The following is a 14,629-nucleotide window of genomic DNA, read 5'->3' as shown; positions in this document are numbered from 1 at the left end:
TGGTCAGGCTGGTCTCGAACTCCTGACCTCATGTGATCTGCCCACCTCGGCCTCCCAAATTGCTGGGATTACAGGCATGAGCTACCGCATCCAGCTGGGATTGACTTCTGATTCGAGGTTGAAACCATAAAACTATTGTGAAGAGATCCCACCAAGTGCCTAAGGATGGCATAGACCAGCTGTTAGAGGCGGCCTGAATGATTTTCCCCTGCCGATATGGACCAGTCCAAAGGAACATGGGGAATGGGGATCCTTGGAGAAAACTTCCAGATGCATAGGCATTTTAAGACTCCTATTTCCTTTATAGAAATGTACAAACCTGGATATTTACAAGCAACGTCAGAGGGGAGAGCTTGGTTTTGACCCAAGGTTGTAGTTCTTGAAAGGACCAGTAGATGGAGGTGAAGGACAAGGAACAGACACTACCTCTGCCAAGCCATCCAGGCCATTGCAATCTAGGTGGAGCCAGCCGCTTCCTGAGTCTAGTTAGGAGTATAAGAATGCCTGTTTCTGGCACATTAACCAGTCTGGGTACACGTGAGCTCTAAAGCAGGGAAGAGAATGAACATGTATATAGCATGTGTTGTGGCCCAAGGAACTCTAAGCCTTTTTTTTTTTTTTTTTTTTTTTTTTTGCATTTGCAAGGAAACTCCTCTTTCCTACTATCATATAAACCAGGGGTCACAAAGGGAATGTAAATGAATTAAGAAGGTGTGGGGCAAAGAAACACATGCTCTCTCCAATGACTTTCATTTTCTCACTTTGAGTTAGAACCACGAGAATAGAGGAATATTTTTCTACTGTAAGAAGCATCACAGCCCTAAGCAGCTACAAAAGACACACTGGCTGGAGAGCAGGCAGTGACGGGGACTGCCCCCAGCTGCTGGGACAGTGAGTCAAGGGACAGCCCGTGCCCATCAGCTGAGCCAGTGGGAATACAGGCCTGGTGCTGCCAGGGGTTCACTTTTTTTTTTTGAGATGGAGTTTCGCTCTTGTTGCCCAGGCTGGAGTGCAATGGCATGATCTTGGCTCACTGCAACCTCTGACTCCCGGGTTCAAGCGATTCTCCTGCCTCAGCCTCCTGAGTAACTGGGATTACAGGCATGTGCCACCACACCTGGCTAATTTTGTATTTTTAGTAGAGATGGGGTTTCTCCATGTTGGTCAGGCTGGTCTTGAACTCCCGACCTTAGGTGATCCGCCTGCCTCAACCTCCCAAAGTGCTGGGATTACAGGCGTGACCCACCACACCCGGCGTTACTTTTTTTTTTTCGAGACAAAATCTCGTTCTGTCACCCAAGCTAGAGTGCAGTGGTATGATCTCAGCTCACTGTGGCCTTGACTTCCTGGGCTCAAGCAATCCTCCTATCTCAGCCTCCTGAGTAGCTGGGACTACAGGTATATGCCACCATACCAGCTATTTTTTTTTTTTTGTAGAGACAGGGTTTTGCCGTGTTGCCCAGGCTGGTCTTGAACCCCTGAGCTCAAGTGATCTGCCTGCCTTGGCCTCCCAAAGTGCTAGGATTATAGGCATGAGCCACAGCACCAAGCCCAGAGGTTCAAGTTTTACAGAGAAACCAGAAATCTAGATTTTCATATAAAAGCTTCAGGTTTTAAAATGTTGGCAACTTAGAATACAATGCATGGTCCAAATAAACAGCTGTGGTTGTTAGATAATAGTATTTATAGCAATATTAATTGAATGCTATGTGTCAAGTGATACTCTAAGTGCTTTACATGCAATGACTTACTTTATAAGAACGATGAAGTGGGTATTATCTTTTTTTTTTTTTTTTTGAGACAGAGTCTCGCTCTGTCACCCAGGCTGGAATACAGTGGCACAATCTCAGCTCACTGCAACCTCCACTTCCTGGGTTCAAGCGATTCTCCTGTCTCAGCCTCCTGAGTAGCTGGGACTATGGGTGCATGCCACCACACCCAGCTTTTTTGTATTTTTTTTAGTAGAGACAGGGTTTTGGCATGTTGGCCAGGCTGGTCTCAAACTCCTGGCCTTAGGTGACCCACCTGCCTCGGCCTCCCAAAGTGCTGAGATTACAGGCGTGAGCCACTGCACCTGGCTGAGGTGGGTATTATCATTTGCATGCCCATTTTACAGAGGAGGAAACTGAGGCTCCGAAAGGTGATGTAGCTCTTTCTTAGCCTCCTGCGTTGTTGTCCTTTGAACATACATTGCTTGGGCTGCCATGTTGACAGCCTTTGGGCTCCATTCCCAGCAGCCTCTCTTTCCTGATAGCCTTCGATTCACGCATGCGGGTTGCCAGCCTGGGCCCAGTGGCTTTACATTTGAGTTTCCGAACCATCCCCCTCCCCCTGCACCGCCCCAGTTCCCTGAGACCTTTGGGGTCAATGTGGGGTGGGTGAGAAATGCCTGGAGGATTCAAAGGGTTCTGTTCGTTGGTTCTTGACCAGAATCTCTGGTATCAGCGCCCAGGCCTTCACAAATTTTAAAAGCCCTCAGAAAATTCTAGCCTGAGCAGGGCTGAGAACCACTGGGGTGCTTAAGAAAGTCTTAGGGCAGCTGAGTTTGATGAGTCCTCTGATTGCATGCTATTCACTCACTAGATTGGCTGCGCATCTTTGCAAGTGTGTACTGAGCAGGGCACAAGGGCATCAGTAGAGTGTTGGTAGCGCAGAGTGGGTTTACCAGCACAGTAGGGAGTGAGGAGGAGGCAGGGAAGAGCATTCCAGACAGAGGGACCTCAGGATGTGCACAAGTCTGTCAGCAAGGACCCTGGAAGGTTTAGCCATGAACCACGATACCATCAGCAGCAGCTTCTCCGGATCGGGCCTCCCTGCCTCAGCACGCTCATGTGCTGATTGCAAACCCACTGTGTGCCTGGAGCTTCCAAGAGAGAAGGGAGAGGCAGAGAAGGAGGAGGCTGGGGAGGGGAGCTGGGACCAAGCCACAGAGAACTCAAGGCCTCCCTACACCTCTTAGACTTTATGTTTTTTATTTTTATTTTTTTGAGACAGGGTCAGGCTGAAGTGCAGTGGTGTGACCGTGGCTCACTGCAACCTCGACCTCGTGGGATCAAGCCATCCTCCTACTTCAGCCTCTTGAGTAGCTGGGACCACAGATGTCACCACGCCCGACTAATTTTTTTTTTTTTGAGACGGAGTCTCGCTCTGTCACCCAGGCTGGAGTGCAGTGGCGCGATCTCGGCTCACTGCAAGCTCTGCCTCCCGGGTTCACGCCATTCTCCTGCCTCAGCCTCTCTGAGTAGCTGGGACTACAGGCGCCCGCCACCACGCCCGGCTAATATTTTTTGTATTTTCAGTAGAGATGGGGTTTCACCGTGGTCTTGATCTCCTGACCTCGTGATCCGCCCGCCTCGGCCTCCCAAAGTGCTGGGATTACAAGCGTGAGCCACCGCGCCCGGTCGACTAATTGTTTTTATTATTTGTAGAGAGGAGTTTTCATTATGTTGCCCAGGATGGTCTCAAACTCCTGGGCTCAAGCTGTTACTGGACGAAGAAGTCTTGATCCAGACCCCAACGAAGTGTTCTTGGATCTTGCACAGGAAGGAATTCAAGGTGAGTCGGAGAGTGCAGTGAGAGGAAGAGTTTATTGAAGGCGACTCTGTTACAGAGTAGGGCGTCCTCAGAAAGCAAGAAGAGGAATGCATCATCTTTGCTTTACTCTCTCTCTCTCTCTCTTCTTTTTTTTTTTTTTTTTTGAGACGGAGTCTCACTCTATCCCCCAGGCTGGAGTGCAGTGGCGCGATCTCGGCTCACTGCAAGCTCCTCCTCCCGGGTTCACGCCATTCTCCCGCCTCAGCCTCCAGAGTAGCTGGGAATACAGGCACCCGCCACCACGCCCAGCTAATTTTTTTGTATTTTCAGTAGAGATGGAGTTTCACCATGTTAGCCAGGATGGTCTCGATCTCCTGACCTCGTGATTCACCCATCTAGGCCTCCCAAAGTGCTGGGATTACAGGCGTGAGCCACCACGTCTGGCTAATTTTTGTATTTTTAGTAGAGCCGGGATTTCACCATGTTGGTCTCGAACTCCTGACCTCAGGTGATCCTCCCGCCTCGGCCTCCCAGAGTGCTGGGATTACAGGCATGAGCCACCATGCCTGGCCTAAGCTTTGCTTATATAGAGGTCTTGTTTATGGAAAGACTAAACTAAGTTGTGCCTGCACACGGGTGAGCAGACAGCATGACAAAATTTATTATTCTGTTGATTTAAAGGAAACTATCCTTGACATTTTTGTGTGAGTATATCAAAGCATAACTATTATTATTTAGAAAACATATATTGTTATGGGTATTGGGACATTTGGATTCTCTGTTGTTGTAGGGGCACGTCCTTGCAGGCACCTTTAGTTGTTCCCTCTACTATAAACATCCCATGACTGTGGGTGGTGACCAGCAAGGAATGTGCTTTGCTAGTCTCAAATGGAGCAGAACTTAAAATGGCGTTACTCTGGCCCTGCTATGCTCTTACTTCCCTAACAAACCAATCCTCCCACCTCAGCCTCCCAAAGTGCTGGGATTGCAGGCGTGAGCCACCGTGCCCGGCCGCATTTCTGTCTTTAAACTAAATTAATTAATTAATTATTATTATTTTAGAGACGGGGTTTCACTCTATTGCCCAGGCTGGTCTCGAACTCCTGGCCTCAAGTCATCATCCTACCTTGGTCTCCCAAAGTGTTGAGATTACAGGCGTGAGCCACTGTGTTCAGCCGAATCTGCATTTTTAATAAGCTTCCAGGTAGCATAGGTGCCGCTGGTCCACAGTCACAATTTGAGTAGCAAGAGTTGACAGCACCCTCAGGCTCATTGCAAACCAGCTACTTCCGGCCATAACTAGGAGAGAGAAGTTTTGACCACCCCAAAAGCACATCTGTATTTCCTAAGGCAAACACAAGCCAGCTTTCCCTCCACTGAACTGTCCAGGACTCAGGCTTGCAGTGAAAATCAGCTGCTGAATGTATTTTTGTTTAAAATCCACACACATTCTCTCACACTAGTTATTAAAAAAAAAATTAAAAAAAAAATCCACACACACCACATGCAGACAGCACCCATCACAGGTGCTATTTAGTTTGTTTTTCAATTGCTTGGTCCCTCCTGCTTGGGTACCATGTGTTTGCATTTTGCATTTTTTGCTTCTCCTTTTATCTCACTTCCTTTTCACCTTGCAGCAACCTGGGTCAATGTGCAAATGAAAGACAGTCCCAGGGAAGAGGAGAACTCTTGCTGTACAACCAGCTGGAAAGAGATTGAAGTAAAAACTCACTTCCCTTCTCCCCACCCCATTCTCTCCTGAGCAAGTAGAGGCAGGTTTGTCGAAATTGCCGGAAGGGACAATATTGGCATTTGAGCTTCTAGGAATGTTCTTTTGGAGAGCAGAGCACTGCCTCCAGGCCTGCTCCCTCCCACTGCTGCTTAGGAAGGATGGCTCCAGGACTGGGCGGCTCAGCCATGGTGGAACTGTCATGTGTGGCTTTGGCAAGTTTCTCATCCTATCTGGGCCGCCTCTGTGAAATAGGAATAATTATTGTACCTACAGAGCTGGATATTACCTGTTTGTTCCCCAGACCCATTCTCTACCCTGAGAGACCGACTTTAGGGATTGCATCACTCAGTGCCCCGCCTGCGGGCTTCAGCCCTGCCTGCGGCCTTCTGGTTCAGTTTGCAACAGGAGGTACCAGCAGTAGATGGGTGCTGGGGAATTTACTCCCTGTTCTCTCCCTGCTCTGGGCTGCAGCTGTGAGTTTCTCGCTGACTGCAACTCCTGGCCAGGCAGATGCCTCAACAGTGCCAGGCTTGAAGGTGTGTGTCAGCTATCAATTTATTGCCTCTCAGCTCCAAAGTCACCCTTCAATATCTGCTTTGCGTAATGGGCAGAGTTCCTTTTAAGTGTCATTCCTTTACAGTGAGTGCAGTGTTAAGTTTTCTCAGTAGAGGGCGCTAGAGGAACACCCCCAGGTCTCTACTGTTCATCCCTCATCCACTTTTAGACAATAGGCCAAGGCCTGGCCAATCAGAGCGCTGCCTTCTCATGGCCTCACTGATTGACTCAGGGATGGGCACACGGTCTAAACTGCTCCAATCACAGTGAGTCCCAGGACTTAGGTAGGAGCTACCCAAATGATACCTTGTGCTTTCCCATTGAACTTGAACTTGAGAAGCTGAGAAGCTGGGTTGCTGCAGCCCTGTTGTCAGCATGAGGGGAGAGTCTTGAACTGCCCAGAATCGCCACAGGCAACACAAGGGTGGAGCTAACACGGCAGCAGTTGTGAGATGGAGAGAAACTGACTTCTCATGACACAGTGTAGCTGCCCCTGAAGCTGGCAGGACCTTTGGGCTTTTCAGCTATGTGAACCTGTAGATAACCTCTCTCCAACCACCCCCCTCACCAGTGTTTTTTTGGTGCAGAAGCCAGTTGGATTTTCTGCTATTTGGAAACACAGTTCTGCTGAATATAATGGCTTTAGGAAAGAAAAAAAACAAAACAAAACAAAACAAAATTGCTGTATTTATCCTCTTTGCCAGGCACCTTGCTACATATCTCATTTACTCCTCTCTCCATCCTCATGCAGCCCTCAGAGGAAAGCGGCCATCTCCATTTTCCTGATGAGAAAAACAATGCTCAGAGAAGTTAAGTAACTAGCTCAAGGCCACCCAGCTAGTGTGTGGTAGAAGCAGGATCCAGGCACGGGCTCTAGTGCATCATACCACTCCGTGCTGGCTGGCAGCAGAGTGGAAGCCACTCATCCACCTGGCTCAGGGATTCTGGCAGCCACAGTGGGAGAAGGCAGGGATGCAATCTGTATGCCGAGTAATTGTACAACAGTGCAGTTCCCCCACATTCATTACCTAACTGCTAATGAAAAGATCTCTGAATTGTGGTGCTGCCAAGTCTGTTGTAGCGAAGTGTGAGAATACATTTGTAATTAGCCGCGCCTCGCAGGCAGATGAGGAATGTGTGAAAGTCCCTTGAAATGTTATACAAAATAAGGCTAAAGCATATTCCATTATCTTATGTATGCTATTAATTGAACAGACCCTTTTCATTGTTGCTATTGTGTCCTTGTGACTTTATTAACAATAGCTACTATTTATTGAGCACTTACTATGGCCCAGATACTTGGTGCTTTCTGTACTGCTTCATTTCATGTAATCTTCACATCACTGCAATAGGGAGGATGTTATTGTTCCCTTTTTAAAGAGGATGAACTAGAAGTTCAGGGAGGTTCAGTAACTTGCCCAGGGTCACACAGCAAGGCAGTGGCTTGTCAAGGAATCAAATTCGAAGTTCTCTGGCTCCAAAGCCCACGTTCCTTCTGTTTGTCCCAGAACTTGTCATACTTTCTGCTGCTCTAGCTCGTCCCACTCATATAATAGTATGTGGCTGTTCAGTGTGGCTCCTTCAAGTGGGAGGGAGGACCCTTCTCTGTTCTTCCTGTTACTGGAACACGGATGTGACTGCTGGATCTCTCAATTTATTCTCTCTTGAAAGCAAACCACGAAATTAAGAAAATTTTGTGGATTACCTCTGCCTAAAGACCCATGTGCTTGGCCGATGAGACTGCTAAGTCCAGGTTGAAGACACTGTTATTATAAAGGGTGTCTTGATAGGCCAAAAGGAAAAATGCTGAAGTTCACAGGACCCTTCCTGGACTTCTAATTTGGATTTGGGTATGTATCAGCCAGTAAAAATTACAGAAACCCAACCCCACTAATTTGAGTCAAAAGAGAATTTATCAGATAACATGACGAAACAGTTCAAGAAAAGGGATGGCTTCGGGAACTGCTGGATCTAGGGACTTATCATTGTCATTAGAACCTAGTTTTTTTCTATTCCTTGACTCTGTTTCGTTTGTGAAAAATCCTGCATTCTCAGGGTCCCATCTCTAAACTACTCAGGTTGATATTCCCAGAGGAAGAGAGAGAGAGTCTTTGCTGTTTGGGCCTGTAAAAATCCCCACACCCATTTTGAGGAAGGAGTCCAAGACTGGTAGCTCTAAAGTGTCCTTAAGGACCCAGGCTCCCATCTTTCTGTTCTTCCACCCTCAGTCCTTGTCTTTTATCCTTGTGGTCACCTAATGAATGGTCCAAGAGGTCTACCGGAGATCCAGCAATCACATCTATGTTCCAGTAACAGGAAGAAAAAAAAGGGCCATCTCCTCTCTTTTAAGTAGGCTTCTCAAAGTTCCCTACGAGACTTTGCTTACAAATTCCTGGCCAGGACTTATTCATCTGTCCCACACCTTGTTGTAAAGGAGACTGGAAAGTACAGTCTTTATTCCCAGTGGCAGTGTGCCTGGATAAAACCGGGGCTCTGTTACTAAGGAAGAAGGGGAAAGTGGATGGTTGGATGGGCCACTGGAGTTTCCGTCACAGTGGCCATCACCAGATACTCAGGGAATGGACGCTGGGGAGAGCAACTACAGCACCCACTAAAGTTGGTAGTCAGTGTTGTGCCTGGGCCTAATAGCTCCTCCTTCATGAAATGAGTGTTGTGCAAAGAGCCCTGGATTGGTCAAAAGATTGGATTATGAATTCCAGCCTCTAACTGGCTATGTAGTTGCATAACACTTTGCTTCTTTTTTTTTTTGAGACAGTGTCTCACTCTTGCCCAGGCTAGAGTGCAATGGTGCAATAAGGCTCACTGCAGCCTCGACCTCCCTGGGCTCAGGTGATCCTCCGCCTCAGCCTCCCCAAGAGCTGGGACTACAGGTGTGCACCACCACACCTGGCTCCTTTTTATATTTTTTGTAGAGACAGGGTTTTGCCTTGTTGCCCAGGCTGGTCTCAAACTCCAGGCCACAAGCGATCCGCCTGCCTCCACCTCCTAAAGTGCAGGGATTATGAGTGGGAGCCACCGCAATCCTTGGTGCTCAGCTCACTTGGCTTTTTGTGTCTGCCTTTCTCCAGCTATAAAATGGGGGTCATACTCACATCATCTGGCGCCTCTGGCTACAAGCAGAGAATGCCTGACTATCAGTAGGGTGAGCAACTCATCCTGGTTTTCCTATGCCTTTTCTAATTTTCGCGTGAAATATTAAATGTGAGATGAAGCATTCTGGGAAACTCTCTTAGTCCTGGGCAAACTAAGATAGTTTGTCTCCCTCATTAGCAGTAGCTAAAATCCTAGAGACAAGCATTGTCTGGAGGTGGGCAGTATCTAGGTGAGTTCAGCAGCTCAACGCTATCTTCATGGACCCAGTAGGCTCTTTGCATCCTCAGATCCACCACCCTTAGCAGGTTAGGTTTCCTTCCTCCCACTGGCTGTCTCCAGTCACAAGTGTGACTATCCAGATACAGCTCCTGTCATCTTGGGTCAGACTCTCTGCAAATCCCCTAGTTGGGATTTGGGTGGGGTGGGGTTTCATGTGCATGTTAGGTAAGGATTCAAGTGAATGCTATGAATCGAGGGAGTGCTCATAGGAGAATCCTGTAAACAAGGAGGGAGGCAGGATGGGGCAGGGAAAGAAGTTAAGTAAAGATGTGGTCTCAGAGGGAGCTTCGCTGCAGCCTGATCCCCAGGGAGCGCTGTGTGTCAACAGAGTTGCAGACTAAGCTCCACCTTGAGGCGGGGTCTGAAGACTTGCCCCTCTGTGGCCATCAGTCATTGCCATGAGCTGCCCTGGTAGGGTGGGGGCGTGACTCCCCAGGCATCTCTGCATGCTTTGGTTCCTGTCAGAGAAGAGGCTGCTGGGAGTTATGACAACACAGAAGGGGGCTGCTGGGTGCACTGGGCAGGGTCCCCACAGCTTCTTCAACCCTGTCCTCTCTCAACAGCACCCAAGGCAGAAAGGGGTGCAAAGGCTTGCTCTTTACAGAGGGAAAGTTTCCCCAGCACCTAGTGATCTCAGGGCAGCTTCATCTAAGGTCTTACTGGCCAAGACTGGGTCACTTCTCATCCCTGATGACTCACTGGTAAAGGGAATGGGATTACCTTGGTTGGCATAAACGCTGGGACTGGGCACACTGAAACCTGGGACAAACGAAGGGCCTGTTGGTGGAGAAGAAGGGTGAACAGCTTTCTTGCAGGCAGCCAGCAGAGTCTGCCCTCCAAACACCAGGGTTATCTAGAAGTCCCAGTGCAGATAACAATTCTGCGGACACAAGGGGTTTTACTCGTTTCCCCTCTAGATCTTGCCCTGGTCCCTGCAGGTGAGTATGTGAGAAATGCGTAGGAGAGATTGGGCGGGTCCTCCTGCAAAGACACTCTCATCGCTCTCCCAGACCCTGCCCCGAGATTCTGGGCAAACACCAGCTGTTGCTTTGGGCTTGTGGAGGAGGCTGATAGGTCTACTCCAAGTCTTTCCTGTAAGACTATCAATCAGAGATTTGCTTTCAGCTGAACCTCCCAATTTAGTCTCTGTTGAAAACCAACCACAGCCCAGCAGCTTGGATGGGATGAGATTCAACAGCAGAGGGCAACAGAACAAAGGTCTCGCTTTATTTCCACTGCCTCCCCTCCCTTCCCCACGGCAGTCTCCAGACAGGTTGGTTGAGTGCCACTGCTGAGTAATTTTTATGGCAATTGCAAAAGACCCCTGAGCTTCTAAGGTGAGGCATTTCCCATTTAATCATCTTGATGGAGAAGCAGCCTCTGTACATTTAGCAGCCATTCTGGCCCCCTGTTAAATGGACTTGTTACTACTTTGTTGAGTCTCAAGCCTATACAATTACAAATGTGGTGGAATAACGACAGCTACACAATAACACAGACCTAGGAGATAGTCCTGCCATTTTTGCTTTTTTTTTTTTTTTTTTTTTTAAACAAGACCAGTTGGTGGTTTTACATTTATTTCAACAAATTGAGCTTGGACTTTTACAGGTCATTTGGGTGAACGGCATACTCCTTTCTGAAAAGAAATAAAAAATCTTTCAGGCTGTGTTTTGTGGTTGCAAACACAAGTCCCACTGTGTCTTTTCATACATTTGATTCAAAATACAAGGATGTTGATGGAGGACTAACCTCACACATTGGAGGCTGTTTCCCAGCAGAAATCATTAGGTGGTCTGTTGGGGGAGGAGTTGTTTGCCTGCCATAATTGTAGCGTCTGTAAATAGGCATGGATCTTAATAAAATTCATGCCACCGTATATGTGAACAAATAGGGCTGACGCATGTAAGTATTTTGGAGTGCTCTGGACAGAAGTAAGGGATTCACAGATTCATTTATCCTGCAAATATTTATTGAGCACCTACTATGTGCCGACCATGGAGCTGATCATCAATTGAGGAGAGGAAACCAAGAACAAACAGGTATTTATTTATTTATTTTATGTATTTAACTTTTGAGATAGAGTCTCGCTCTGTTACCCAGGCTGGAGTGTAGTGGTGCAATCTCTGCTCACTACAACCTCTGCCTCCCAGGTTCAAGCAATTCTCCTGCCTCCGCCTCCCGAGTAGCTGGGACTACATGTGTGCCTCACCATGCCCGGCTAATTTTTGTATTTTTAGTAGAGATGGGGTTTCACCATATTGGCCAGGCTGGTCTTGAACTCCTGGCCTCAAGTGATCTGCCCACCTTGGACTCCCAAAGTGCTGGGATTACAGGCGTGAGCCACTGCCCCTGGTCGCAAATATGTATTTAATGTGTCAGTTGATAATACAGATTTTAGAAAAGGATAAAGTAGGGTAAGGGGGCTGGGTGTTTTAAAATATAGGTTTGATTTTATTCAGGTTTGGTGAGGCTAACATGTCTGGTGAGGACTGCTATTGAAAAGATAGTTTGCTACTCACAGTTCCCAAGAGGAGGGTGGCATGCCACACCATGAAGCCAAGACACACAGGGACACACCCAGGCCAGTTAGGAGTTGGGGAGCGTATGGGCAAGAGTGTTTACAGTGGTTTCTGTGGAGAGGAATGGGCATGGGACAGGGTGAGCAGGTTTAGGGTTGGCTGATTTGACTAATTTCAGCAGGTTCTGGGCATGAGGTCTTCCTTTAGCTGTCTGGTACCTGGCCCTGGAGTGCTTAGGTCAGGTGGACAATGGCCTGGAGTCTGAGAGCTCAGTAAAGGGTAAAGGAGGTTGGCTGGGGTGTGCGGCTTGCATAGGAAAGGTGCATTCCAGGTGAGTTGTTTACTATCTCTAGGAATTGGCCAACTCTGGGAGGGGCAGTCCCTCCAGGGTCAGCAAGGTCCCAGACGACAGAGCGTGAGAATACAGAAAAAAGACATGTTTAATACACTGGGGACATGGTGGGAGTGTGGCCTTTTATACAGAGCTGGGAGAAGGAGCCAGATAAGGCCTCACTGTTTAGGTGACATTGGCGCAGAGACCTGAGTGAGGAGAGTGAGTGAGTGATGCATGTCTATCTTTGGGAAGGGTCCTCCAGACAGAGGGAACAGCAAGTGCAAAGGCCTCGAGGCAGGATAGTGCTTGGTTTGTTCAATGCATAGAGAAGAGGTCAGTGTAGCCAGAAAGGAGAGGCGAAGGGGAGGCAAGGAGACCAGGTTGGGGGCTGGGGCTGAGAGAGACTCTGGCTTGGACTGTGAGCAAGATAGACTGTCTGGGTTGGGGTTGGGGAGGCGCAGGGGTGGGACTCTGAGCAGAGGTGGACTGTGATCAGACTGGGGTTCTAACAGGGTCCTCCTGCTGCTGTAGGGGAGAGGCAGGGGAGCAGGGAGACCAGGAGGCGCTCCTGCCACCATCCAGGAGGGAGAGGATAGGAGGAGGAGAGTGGTTAGGATTCCGGATATAGGCTAACAGGACTGGATGGGGAGGGGGTGAGGGAAGAGAGTGAGAGATAAGTATTAGTGGGAATCCTATTTCTTTTTTCAGAATGAAAACAGATGTGAGGCCATTTTAGCAAATGGTAGAATCTGAGTGAAAATCCTGCTTTCTTTAGCTGATGTCTTTCTAGGCTTCTGTGGCCTCATCCCTCTGTCATCCCACATGTGCGGAAATATTTTATTCACTCAGTTTTCTCCCTCCACCAAATTACCAGCAACTCCAGGACAGGGACTGAGTCCAGTTCTGGCTCCAGAACTGGAGTCCAGTTTTGTCCCGGCTGCTGTGACAGGGCCTGGTTCACAGTAGGGACTCTGGAAATGCACCTCTGAGACCTCTCCCTGGGTGCGTCCCAGCAGGCTGCTGTGTCTCTGCCCACGTGTTCCCTCGACAGCTGGTGGAATGTCCCGGTCTTCTCCACCTCTGGGCCTTGGCACTGTCTGTCTCCTCTGCCTGGACTGCTGCCTCTCCCTCTCCTCCAGGTCTCCATTTAAATGCCACCTCCTCAGCAGGTCCTTCCCTCATTGCACCATCTGAAGTGGCTGTGTCCCACCTGGTTACTCTTTGCCAGGTCACCCTTGTGTTCACCAACATCAGAAATTGTTTTCTTCTGGTCACAGGTTCACTGTCTCTCTCTCTCTTGCCACCCCTGTGTGGACCCCATGAAGGCAAGGGCCTGGTCTCCAATGCAGCATTGGAGGGGGTGTCACCGGTACCCACCCTGATGCCTATCAATGGGATGAGACGCCTGTGCCCCAGCAGCTGTGGTATTCAGCGCCAAAGACACCCACCTGTACTTCTTTGGAGACCGGCTGATTAGAGCTGTCTTGCTAGGAGATACCAAGGGTGTCAGGACAAGACCAGAACAAAGGTAAGTGGAAAGACAGATCCTTTGCAATTTTGAAATGTTATGCATTGTGAATTTTTTGGCAGTAATTTTGATTTTTAAAAATATTACATTGAAGTATGATTGATCTCCACTACTGATTTCTTGGGCTTTCCCTTGCATTTTGGGGCAAAGGCAAGCACCTCACTATTCCCCGCCCTGCTCAGAGGTGGGACCTGAGAATCTGTATTGTTAAATCAGCCTTTCCGACCTCAACTGTGAGTCCCAGAGAAGCACTGAGCTAATCAGACATGGGGGATAAACCATATGACCTACAAAATAAAACACATTTAGAAAGGTCTGTTTTGCTGTTTCCCCCAGAGGAGTGATGGTCCCCTGCGTGTATGGAATTAGTTGTCTGTACCAGGGTCAAAAGGGAGTCCCATTAGGGACCTCCCATAAGGAACTGTGTCCCCACACTTTGATCAGAACTGCTCTTATTCCGTATGATTTATATCTGGGCTTTCTGCATCAGATTCCACGCGAAAGATAGGTTCCATTGCTAAAAAGAGGTAGAAAAGTCACAATCTTAGAGTCGCAGTGCTGGAAGCAGATTGTTAGGTGTCCAGAAGCCTCCTAGCTTCGGATTTAGGGCCAAGAGCCTCTAAGCCCCGCTCCAGGCATGAGGGTCAGGATCAGGAGTACCTTTGTCCCTCTCTCAAGTGAGGTCTTGAGAGGTGCCCAAGTCCGTGCCTCTGCCTCAGCCACCAGGACAGGTCAGAACCTCCAAGATGATGCCACAAACCTTGAACACTCAGGGACCCCGGCTTCCCTGCACAACCCCAGCCTCTGTTCCTCCTCCCTCCCAGTGCTGTTCCGTTCAGGGATCCCTCCCCGACCCCACATGACTTTACTTCCCCGCTCCCCTGAATTTTAAAGGGCTCCGTTTTATACTTCTTTCGGTACCATATTTCTGTCTGTTTAGCATTTTCAGTGGCCTCCTGCCTCTCATAGCCCCTTTCGAGGGGAATAAAAGGTCATTCCATAAATCTCAGGCATTATTAAAGATGACGGCAATG

The sequence above is a fragment of the Symphalangus syndactylus genome, chromosome 24 (genome assembly GCF_028878055.3).
Source record: "Symphalangus syndactylus isolate Jambi chromosome 24, NHGRI_mSymSyn1-v2.1_pri, whole genome shotgun sequence".
Lineage (NCBI taxonomy): Eukaryota > Metazoa > Chordata > Mammalia > Primates > Hylobatidae > Symphalangus > Symphalangus syndactylus.
Note: the sequence above shows the minus strand (reverse complement) of the source record.